This window comes from Ranitomeya imitator, chromosome 7 (assembly GCF_032444005.1).
Source record: "Ranitomeya imitator isolate aRanImi1 chromosome 7, aRanImi1.pri, whole genome shotgun sequence".
Lineage (NCBI taxonomy): Eukaryota > Metazoa > Chordata > Amphibia > Anura > Dendrobatidae > Ranitomeya > Ranitomeya imitator.
The window spans coordinates 122,326,602-122,339,236 of NC_091288.1; positions in this window are offsets into that span (position 1 = coordinate 122,326,602).

Here is a 12,635-nt window from a genome sequence, read left to right on the forward strand (position 1 = left end):
TTCATGAACAATAGACATCAAAAGCATCCAACGTTTCGGCAAATTATGCCTTTCTCAAGGAAGTCTACAATATTAGAAATAAAAAACAGTATAAATAATGACATATATGATACTCAACGACATAGGTTGAGAGGAGAAAAAGAAAAAGAAAAAAGTCCACCCAGGACGTGAAGATAAATATAAAATAAGCAGAAAAAACTGGTGTTCAATAAATGAGAAGTAAGCGGACCTAGAACCCTCATAGTCCTTATAGAAGTGACTGGTGTAAGAAAGACACAATCTACACCAAATAAAACCAGACCCCATCCCATGAACCACCATGAGGTGAACAGTGCTACATAGTGTGACTGAGAGGAAATCCCATGAAACTCCTATTAGACATGTTACAACACCGGTAACACAGCGATACAAAGAAGACCATATCTACCTATTTCACAAGGATTAGCTGCCAAGATGTACCAAAAGCTGTCAGGCTAACACTTATACTGGCACTATGTAGAAAAGAACAAGGCACAGAAAAATCATAAACAAAATAGGGAAACTCCATCCCGATATCCACAAACACTAAGGAGCAGACCGTGACATACCTGTAGCTCTGCACGCAATCGGCGTGTGTCAGACGAAGACAGGAGGTAGCGTACAGCTAGCGTCCGCAAAGCGGAGTATAAATGCTGTAAAAGTGCTGACGTAATATCCGGTATACGATCGCTGAGGAACGCGAAAAAACCCGAGAGACAAACGAAAGTGCGCGCCTGCGCAGATCGCCACCAAGGAGCAGGAAGAACCCAGAGTCCTAAAAGATACCGGAGGCGCACACGGCGCATGCGCAGTACGCCGCACAGCTCATTCAATGAACCAGAGTACTATCTACTCATTATACTAATATTCAAGGAAAAGCATCGCTAAAAAAAGGGAAAAACCAAGGGAAATATCCGTACTCTGGACAAATATAACAAATCCGCCAAAAAAGAGCTCGCGAACATGCGCACTCTGTCACCAAGAATGCAAATGCAATAAAGGGCCAGCAGCCATACCAAGGAGATAATGAACAGCCCCAGATGTACAAAGCACTCAAAGCTACACGTACCATAACACAAACAAAAGAAAAAGTATATACAAATCTCCAAGGCATCATGATAATATATACAAAAGAATATACATGCGAACATGATTAATCTTTATTAAGTACAAAAATCAGGCAAAAAACATAAAAAACATAAAAATTATTCAGTCGATAGACTTCTATGCTCCACAGATGATAGGGGTAGAGAGAGAAAAAGGGTGTCACCCAGTAGAAGAACAGCCTTGAGGAGAGGTATCAGTATCACGAAGGAATCTATAGTGTTATGAAAGGTAATTCAGTACCACAATGGACATAGAGGTCAGCGCACATACAGTGACCTGGCAATAACCCAAAAAACAAGAACGAGCTCTGAGACGTGGGAACTCTGTTGACCGCAATCCCTAATCCTCTCCAACCACACTAAAGGCAGCCGTGGATTGCGCCTAACGCTCCCTATGCAACTCGGCACGGCCTGAGAAACTAGCTAGCCTGAAGATAGAAAATAAGCCTACCTTGCCTCAGAGAAATATCCCCAAAGGAAAAGGCAGCCCCCACATATAATGACTGTGAGTTAAGATGAAAAGACAAACGTAGAGATGAAATAGATTTAGCAAAGCGAGGCCCAACTTTCTGAACAGAGCGAGGATAGGAAAGGTAACTTTGCGGTCAACACAAAACCCTACAAAAACCACGCAAAGGGGGCAAAAAGACCCACGTACCGAACTAACGGCACGGAGGTACACCCTCTGCGTCCCAGAGCTTCCAGCAAGCAGGAAAAAACAAATAGACAAGCTGGACAGAAAAAAACAGCAAGCAAATAGCAAAAAATAACTTAGCTATGCAGAGCAGCAGGCCACAGGAACGATCCAGGAGGAGACAGGTCCAATACTAGAACATTGACTGGAGGCCAGGATCAAAGCACTAGGTGGAGTTAAATAGAGCAGCACCTAACGACTTCACCACATCACCTGAGGAAGGAAACTCAGAAGCCGCAGTACCACTTTCCTCCACCAACGGAAGCTCACAGAGAGAATCAGCCGAAGTACCATTTGTGACCACAAGAGGGAGCTCTGCCACAGAATTCACAACACTATAGAAAGAGAAAATCAGAATATACATAATTAGTATCATATACACTCCAATGGAGGTACATAAACATATTTTATCTCTGTAGGGCATCATATTCCCTATTCATCCCATATGAGTGAAGTGTCTGAAGTGTGTATATCCAAAAAGCCTCCCTCTCCTTCAATTTTTGGACTCTGTTACCACCACATCTAGAGGCAGGGACACATTCAAGTACCTGAAATCTCAGCTGGGCAACCGTGTGCCCCGCTGAGATAAAATGAGCAGGGACAGGTAACAACGTGCGTTGACACCTAATCGTAGATTTATGTTGAGATATGCGGTCACGGATATGCTGAGCAGTTTCCCCAACATATCCGAGACCGCATGGACACTTGATTAAATAGACCGCAAATAAAGAATCGCACGTATAGAAACCTTTTATATGGAAAAGTTTCCCAGATCTTTGGTGAGAAAAAGTATTCCCCTTAGTGATATTAGAGCACTGGGGACAATGCAAACAAGGGAATGTACCACATTTCTGAGTAGCCAAGAGGGACTGCCGTTGCACCATCCGAGTTGAACCAATATCGGCCCTCACCAACATATCTTTTATATTTTGAGGCCTCTTGTAGCACAACAAAGGAGGGAGGGAGAATTCAGGAACAGAGGGATAAGCTTTACCCAATATGGGCCAATGTTCAAGTATACATTTCTTAAAGAAATTCGTATATGGGTGATATGTGGTAACAAACGCTACCCTCTTAGAATTCTCCACACGCCGAGAGGTATCTTGTGAAGCTTTTTGTAAAACCGATAGTGGGTAACCGCGATCTGAAAATTTATTGGTCATCTCTGTAATGCGCTGATGTTTCAGCCTTGAATTTGTAACAATACGTTGAACTCGCTGTATCTGAGATTTGGGCAATGATTGTTTGACGTGAGTAGGGTGACAGCTAGAGAAAAGTAACAGATTATTTCTATCCGTAGGTTTGTTATACAAGTCAATATCCAGAAGACCATCATCTTTAATTGTTACCAATGTGTCCAGAAAGTTCACACTTTGTTGGCTTTTAGAAATCGTGAATGTCAAGTTAGGTATCTGAACATTCATATCCTGGAAAAATTGAGTTAGGGAGACCTCATCTCCCCCCCATATTAAAAACACATCATCAATAAACCTCTTCCAGTACAGCGAGTACCTCTGAAACAGGACATGAGTATATACATAATTCTCCTCAAAAAACACCATAAAAATGTTGGCGTAAGGTGGCGCCATATTCGACCCCATAGCGGTCCCAACTTTTTGAATAAAAAACTGATCAGAGAACAGAAAGAATTTTTTTGTAAGAATAAGCCGCAGTAGTGTCAAACAAAAAGTTGTCTGAACAGATGTAAAATCAGTATATGTATCCAAAAACCAATTGACAGCCTCAAGGCCTCTATTATGATCAATATTTGTGTACAAGCTGTTTACATCCATGGTTACAAGAAAACACCCATCTGGTAGAGTACCCAACGATTTAAGTCCATCCAAAAAATCCGGAGTGTCCTTAATAAAGGACACTATATGGCCAAGTAGGGGAGTAAGAATTTTTTCAACCGTTTTCGCTAGTGGTGAGAGTAGTGAATCGGTCGACGCCACAATAGGTCGTCCCGGAGGGCGTGTCTGATGCTTGTGAATTTTAGGCAGCGCGTAAAAGACAGGGACCACTGGATGTGTATTTACTAAACATTTGGCTAATTTGGAGTCAATAACATTCTGTTCCCTAATGGAATCCACTAGCTGTTTAATTTCCTGAGTTATTTCTCTCGTGGGATCCCTGTCTATAGGTATATATGTATTCACATCATCTAAATGTTGGCGAACAATTGAAACATAAAACGAGGTGTCCATTACCACTATCGCTCACTGACGGCTTTTTGGTACATCTTGGCAGCTAATCCTTGTGAAATAGGTAGATATGGTCTTTTTTGTTTCGCTGTGTTACCAGTGTTGTAACATGTCTAATAGGAGTTTCATGGGACTTCCTCTCAGTCACACTATGTAGCGCTGTTCACCTCATGGTGGTTCATGGGATGGGGTCTGGTTTTATTTGGTGTAGATTGTGTCTTTCTTACACCAGTCACTTCTATAAGGACTATGAGGGTTCTAGGTCCGCTTACTTCTCATTTATTGAACACCAGTTTTTTCTGCTTATTTTATATTTATCTTCACGTCCTGGGTGGACTTTTTTCTTTTTCTTTTTCTCCTCTCAACCTATGTCGTTGAGTATCATATATGTCATTATTTATACTGTTTTTTATTTCTAATATTGTAGACTTCCTTGAGAAAGGCATAATTTGCCGAAACGTTGGATGCTTTTGATGTCTATTGTTCATGATGAATATCGGCTGAGTGTTGAAGATAAATAAATAATAATTTTCTCAAGAAAGAAACAAGTGTGGAATTGATTTTGAGTGCCGGAGGTTATTTTTCCTATTATATGATTATTTTTTCCTCTGGGCACCAATTCTTAGTGAGTGCGCCACTATTGACTGTTTGGACTATTTCATTTTTTAAGTTGGCTGCACCGCTGTGGATCAAGAATTATGTCATTTAACAGTCTCTCTTATGGCCAAGCGGAGGTGGATGAGATTATGTCACATGTTAAAATCCCTGGTGAATTTCTTTATACCCCAGTAGAGGAAATCCGATCTAGAGACTGGGAAAGGGAGCTCAGGAAGAAGACTTCCTTGGAACTGCATTACGTTACACTGGCAGAATATCACAAAGTGAAACGTATCCCACGTGGTCTACGAGTGTCATTACGTCCAACTTTGTTCCAGGATAAATCGGACTATTGTTTAAAATTTGAGGGGATCCTCAATAAATGTTCAATGGACATTATTATACTTACTATAGAATATTTACAGAGGGAGATTACTGAGATGGATAAACAGATAGAGGGTATACAACAACAACTTAGTAGTACACTAGCAACCGACAAATGTGACACCCTCAAACAAAAGATAGATAAAACTATCGATGAATTTAAAAATGTGTTACAAGAGAGGAAACGTAGTAAATTCCTTCGAGATACGGAGGATTACCATCGTAATACAGTGTATCGATGGTGTGATATTAATACCCAGAAGGATCGACGCCAATATAGGCGTGACAATAATTTTTATACTACATCCTCCAGTTCTGACAATGAATCCAGTTCCCGTACGACCTCTCCTTTTTTAGAGCAAAGGCGAGGTCGGTCAAACAGAAACCGACGAGGAGGGGCTCTGGATCACATAAACGACAGCTCCAGGGTCAGAACTCGATCACAGGTAGGGACATGCTGGTCTACAATATTTCCTCCTATAATCTCTCACCACCAGAATTGACGGTACTACAAAATAGTATCCCGGGGTTTTCAGGCGGCAAAACAGAGAGATAGACTCAGCCTCTTTGGTCGGCAGGAGCATGAATCAGTCCAACCGCTCTCTTTAATCACCACTTATAACAACCAGTGGTCTTATGTGTATAGAATTTTAAATAAAAACTGGAATATCCTTCTTAGTGAGCCTAAATTGGTATCACACATTACACCGTCCCCTAAAATAGTGGCAAGAAGAGCCACCAACTTGAAAGACCAATTGTGCCATAGTCACTACCAACACCCCAAGAGTAAATTAAGGACGGGTCAGAGGATTAGGGGCACCTTTCCTTGTGGGGGGTGTAATGTGTGCCAGTTCATGATTGCACGAGAAGAAATCTCGATTGATGTACTATCATCCCCGCTTAAGTGTAACTTTTATTTCAACTGCAGGTCAACTAATCTTGTGTATGTGCTATTATGTGATTGCCCTAAACTCTATGTGGGCCAGACATCTCAGCAATTGAGGAGGAGGTGTCAGCAGCACATCTCTAACATCAATATGGCCAGACAGGACCTCTCAAGGGGGAAGAAATTGACATCAGTGGCAAAACATTTTTTGGAAGTACACGGCGGTAACCTCAGAGGCCTCAAAGTGATGGGACTGGAGAACGTTAATGCCACTATCAGAGGAGGCAATTTGACCAACCAACTGCTGTGATGTGAATCTAAGTGGATCTACAGATTGAAGAGTCTTGCACTGAGAGGACTTAATGAGGAACTTTTATTTACTGGATTTTACAAACAACTTTAGGATGTCTTTGTTCCCCTTCTTTTGTTATCTCATGTATATAATTCTTGGCGTATAATGTTTTTTTGAACAATAGCACCGAGGAAAAAATTCTATATGAGAGAGATTAGTCATAGGTGTATTGTTGCACCCAATTAAATTAAACTGTATAGCTGGGGAATGAATTTAAGTTAGCCTTACCTTTTGCCGCTTGGATATTGTTCAACGTTTAGGCGGATCAGCCAGTAATGGGTGATAGTATATTGTATTTCTGGCCCTCTTGTTCAGTATGCAATTTCTATACGTGTGGGTTTTGTTGCTTGAATAGAATCCTGTAAGGCTTCCTCCTCCAATGATCTGTATTTACATTATGTGGCAGTCAGGTCTCGTTGAGTATTAAGGTTTGGTGAGGTTATTGGACTTATTATGATGGACATTTATTCACTTATTTATGTTCATCATTTTTTATTGTTTATTGGTATAACATTAAAGAGGTATTGCATGAAGTGGTACTCACTGTATGTTTGCCTTAGGTCTGCCTTGATTATGCCACCAGGATCTATATTTGCCCTTGTTTGGGGGCGTGATGAGTCAGACATGAGGAATATATACCATCCAATGGAGGTGATCCTATTGAATTGGATGATGCTTGCGCAGTTGCAGTTTCTGAGGTTGGGCTGTATGTGGGCGGTGCGCATGCGCGATGGGGCCCGTCGCAGCGGCTCATCGTCCCGGTGTCTGCCCTGCTCTCTGAATATCTGCATGCTGTGAGTCTTGGAGCTGGGTCTTGGTCGGCGGGTTGGAGTTTGCGCATAGAGGGTTTGTTTGCCTGTTACCGGGGGAACCATTCCTCTTCACTGCGGTGTGTCGGGCTATTTCCGGTCATGCGCAATGGTACTGGGCGCCCGGTTATTGATTGTCGGCAGCATGTGGGGACGCTGCACTTGTGGTGGTGCGGGCTGATTGGATATAGGAACCGGACCAACATTGCTATATATCCGCGATATATGTTCCCATGGTGTCGGCGCTATTTGCGTGTTATGGATGGTGTTGTCATGTTACCTAGGTGACCACCAGACATGTGCAGTTGGTATTTCCAGGACGCTGATTGTCTGGGATCTTGTGGGGGTGTTGGGCTCCTTGCAGCATTCTCCCTACAGCTGTATTAGATCATCAAATGAGTAAGTACTATTTAATCCAGGATATGTGTTGTGAATTCTGTGGCTGAGTTCACTTCTGTGGTCACAAGTGGTATTGCAGTCTCTGGGCTTCCTCCCTCAGGTGTTTTGGTGAGCTCGTTGGCTGCCTTGCTATTTAGCTCCACCTGAGTCTGTCTTCCTTGCTCCTTGTCAATGTTCCAGTGTTGGATCTGAGCTACTGCATCTTTCCTTGGGCCTGCTGCTCTGCTAGATAAGTGCTTCTAGTTTGTTTTCTGTTTTTTCTGTCCAGCTTGCTATTAACTTTTGCTGGAAGCTCTGAGAAGCAAAGGGGTGCACCGCCGTGCTGTTAGTTCGGCACGGTGGGTCTTTTTGCCCCTTTGCGTGGTTTTCGTTTTAGGGTTTTTTGTAGACTGCATAGTTCTCTTTGCTATCCTCGCTCTGTCTAGAATATCGGGCCTCACTTTGCTGAATCTATTTCATTCCTACGTTTGTCTTTTCATCTTGCTAACAGTCATTATATGTGGGGGGCTGCCTATTCCTTTGGGGTATTTCTCTGAGGTAAGTCAGGCTTGTATTTCTATCTTCAGGCTAGTCAGCTCCTCAGGCAGTGCCGAGTTGCATAGGTAGTGATAGGCGCAATCCACTGCTGCTTATAGTTGTGTGAGGATAGACCAGGTACTGCAGTCTACAGAGATTCCACGTCTCAGAGCTCGTCCTATTGTTTTTGGTTATTGCCTGATCTCTGTATGTGCGCTGATTACTGCACGCTGTGTTGCCTGATTGCCGGCCATAACAGTACAAGGAGCCACACCAATGATTCCCAATAGAGGGAAAAAAGAAATCCTGACATCATTTTTTTTTCTTAGCTCTGTCTTCAGTCTTTTTTTTCCCCTAGACATTAGAGTGCTTCAGGACACAGCTGTGGACATGGATATTCAGGCTCTGTGCTCCTCAATGGATAATCTCGTTGTAAATGTACAAAAGATTCAAGATACTATTGATCAGAAATCGATGCTAGAACCAAGAATTCCGATTCCTGATTTGTTTTTTGGTGACAGAACTAAGTTCCTGAGCTTCAGAAATAATTGTAAGCTATTTTTGGCCTTGAAACCTCATTCTTCTGGTAATCCTATTCAACAGGTTTTGATTATTATTTCTTTTTTGCGCGGTGACCCACAGGACTGGGCGTTTTCTCTTGCACCAGGAGATTCTGCATTGAGTAATGTTGATGCATTTTTCCAGGCGCTGGGATTGCTTTACGATGAGCCTAATTCAGTGGATCAGGCTGAGAAAAATCTGCTGGCTTTATGCCAGGGTCAGGATGATGTAGAAGTATATTGTCAGAAATTTAGGAAGTGGTCAGTACTCACTCTGTGGAATGAATCTGCACTAGCGGCTTTGTTCAGAAAGGGTCTCTCTGAAGCTCTTAAGGATGTAATGGTGGGATTTCCTATGCCTGCTGGTTTGAATGAGTCTATGTCCTTGGCCATTCAGATCGGTCGTCGCTTGCGCGAGCGTAAATCTGTGCACCATCTGGCGGTATTGTCTGAGAGTAAACCTGAGCCTATGCAGTGCGACAGGACTATGACTAAAGTAGAACGGCAAGAACACAGACGTCTGAACAGACTGTGTTTCTATTGTGGTGATTCTACTCATGCTATTTCTAATTGTCCTAAACGCACTAGGCGGTTCGATAGCTCTGCCGTTATTGGTACTGTACAGTCCAAATTCCTTTTGTCCATTACCTTAATATGCTCTTTGTCATCGTATTCTGTCATGGCGTTTGTGGATTCAGGCGCTGCCCTGAATCTGATGGATTTGGATTATGCTAAACGTTGTGGATTTTTCTTGGAGCCTTTGCGGTGTCCTATTCCGTTGAGAGGAATTGATGCTACACCTTTGGCCAAGAATAAGCCTCAGTACTGGGCCCAGCTGACCATGTGCATGGCTCCTGCACATCAGGAAGTTATTCGCTTTCTGGTACTGCATAATTTGCATGATGTGGTCGTGTTGGGGTTGCCATGGCTACAAACCCATAATCCAGTATTGGATTGGAACTCTATGTCGGTAACCAGCTGGGGTTGTCAGGGAGTACATGGTGATGTTCCATTTTTGTCTATTTCGTCATCCATTCCTTCTGACATCCCAGAGTTCTTGTCGGACTTTCAGGATGTATTTGAAGAGTCCAAGTCTGATGCCCTACCTCCGCATAGGAATTGTGATTGTGCTATCGATTTGATTCCTGGTAGTAAATTCCCTAAGGGTCGTTTATTTAATTTGTCCGTACCTGAACACACCGCTATGCGCAGTTATGTGAAGGAGTCCCTGGAGAAGGGACATATTCGCCCATCATCATCACCACTGGGAGCAGGGTTCTTCTTTGTAGCCAAGAAGGATGGTTCGCTGAGACCGTGTATTGATTACCGCCTTCTTAATAAGATCACTGTTAAGTTTCAGTATCCCTTGCCATTGATTTCTGACTTGTTTGCTCGGATTAAGGGGGCTAGTTGGTTTACTAAGATTGATCTTCGTGGTGCGTATAATCTGGTGAGAATCAGGCAGGGAGATGAATGGAAAACGGCATTTAATACGCCCGAGGGTCATTTTGAGTATCTGGTGATGCCGTTCGGACTTGCCAATGCTCCATCTGTTTTTCAGTCTTTTATGCATGACATTTTCCGTGAGTATCTGGATAAATTCTTGATTGTTTACTTGGATGACATTTTGATCTTCTCAGATGATTGGGAGTCTCATGTGAAGCAAGTCAGAATGGTTTTCCAGGTACTGCGTGCTAATTCCTTGTTCGTGAAGGGATCAAAGTGTCTCTTCGGTGTGCAGAAAGTTTCATTTTTGGGGTTCATCTTTTCCCCTTCTACTATCGAGATGGATCCGGTTAAGGTTCAGGCCATCCAGGATTGGACTCAGCCGACATCTCTAAAAAGTCTGCAGAAATTCCTGGGCTTTGCTAATTTTTATCGTCGCTTCATCTGTAAATTTTCTAGCATTGCCAGACCATTGACCGATTTGACCAAGAAGGGTGCTGATTTGGTTAATTGGTCTTCTGCTGCCGTGGAAGCTTTTCAGGAGTTGAAGCGTCGTTTTTGCTGTGCCCCTGTGTTGTGTCAACCTGATGTTTCTCTTCCGTTCCAGGTCGAGGTTGATGCTTCTGAGATTGGTGCAGGGGCGGTTTTGTCACAGAGAGGTTCTGGTTGCTCAGTGTTCAAACCATGTGCTTTCTTTTCCAGGAAATTTTCTGCTGCTGAGCGTAATTATGATGTGGGCAACCGAGAGTTGCTGGCCATGAAGTGGGCATTCGAGGAGTGGCGTCATTGGCTTGAGGGTGCTAAGCATCGCGTGGTGGTATTGACTGATCATAAGAACCTTACTTATCTTGAGTCTGCCAAGCGCTTGAATCCTAGACAGGCCCGTTGGTCGTTATTTTTTGCTCGTTTTGATTTTGTGATTTCATACCTTCCGGGCTCTAAAAATGTGAAGGCGGATGCTCTGTCTAGGAGTTTTGTGCCCGACTCTCCGGGGTTATCTGAGCCGGCGAGTATCCTCAAGGAAGGAGTCATTGTGTCTGCCATCTCCCCTGATTTGCGGAGAGTGTTGCAGAAATTTCAGGCTAATAAACCTGATCGTTGTCCGGCCGAGAAACTGTTCGTCCCTGATAGGTGGACTAGTAAAGTTATCTCTGAACTTCATTGTTCGGTGCTGGCCGGTCATCCAGGAATCTTTGGTACCAGGGAGTTGGTTGCTAGATCCTTCTGGTGGCCATCTCTGTCACAGGATGTGCGTGCTTTTGTGCAGTCCTGTGGAATTTGTGCTAGGGCTAAGCCCTGCTGTTCACGTGCCAGTGGGTTGCTTTTGCCCTTGCCGGTCCCGAAGAGGCCTTGGACACATATTTCGATGGATTTCATTTCTGACCTTCCCGTTTCTCAAAAAATGTCGGTCATTTGGGTGGTCTGTGATCGCTTTTCTAAAATGGTCCATCTGGTGCCCTTGGTTAAATTGCCTTCCTCCTCTGATTTGGTGCCTTTGTTCTTCCATCATGTGGTTCGTTTACATGGCATTCCTGAGAATATTGTTTCTGACAGAGGTTCCCAGTTTGTCTCGAGGTTCTGGCAAGCCTTTTGTGGTAGGATGGGCATTGACCTATCTTTCTCCTCGGCCTTCCATCCTCAGACTAATGGCCAGACCGAACGAACCAATCAGACCTTAGAAACATATCTGAGATGTTTTGTTTCCGCTGACCAGGATGATTGGGTGTCATTTTTGCCGTTGGCTGAGTTCGCCCTTAATAATCGGGCCAGCTCGGCTACCTTGGTCTCTCCATTTTTCTGCAATTCTGGGTTCCATCCTCGTTTCTCTTCAGGACAGGTTGAGTCTTCGGACTGTCCTGGTGTGGATTCTGTGGTGGACAGGTTGCAGCAGATCTGGACTCAGGTAGTGGACAATTTGACCTTGTCCCAGGAGAAGGCTCAGCTTTTCGCTAATCGCAGACGCCGTGTGGGACCCCGACTTCGTGTTGGGGATCTGGTTTGGTTATCTTCTCGTCATATTCCTATGAAGGTTTCCTCTCCTAAATTTAAACCTCGTTTTATTGGTCCGTATAGGATTTCTGAGATTCTCAATCCGGTGTCTTTTCGTCTGACCCTCCCAGACTCCTTTTCCATACATAATGTATTCCATAGGTCGTTGTTGAGGAGATACGTGGCACCTATGGTTCCATCTGTGGAGCCTCCTGCCCCTGTTTTGGTGGAGGGGGAATTGGAGTATATTGTGGAGAAGATTTTGGATTCTCGTGTCTCTAGACGGAAACTCCAGTATCTGGTCAAATGGAAGGGTTATGCTCAGGAAGATAATTCCTGGGTTTTTGCCTCTGATGTCCATGCCCCAGATCTTGTTCGTGCCTTTCATGTGGCTCATCCTGGTCGGCCTGGGGGTTCTGGTGAGGGTTCGGTGACCCCTCCTCAAGGGGGGGGTACTGTTGTGAATTCTGTGGCTGAGTTCACTTCTGTGGTCACAAGTGGTATTGCAGTCTCTGGGCTTCCTCCCTCAGGTGTTTTGGTGAGCTCGTTGGCTGCCTTGCTATTTAGCTCCACCTGAGTCTGTCTTCCTTGCTCCTTGTCAATGTTCCAGTGTTGGATCTGAGCTACTGCATCTTTCCTTGGGCCTGCTGCTCTGCTAGATAAGTGCTTCTAGTT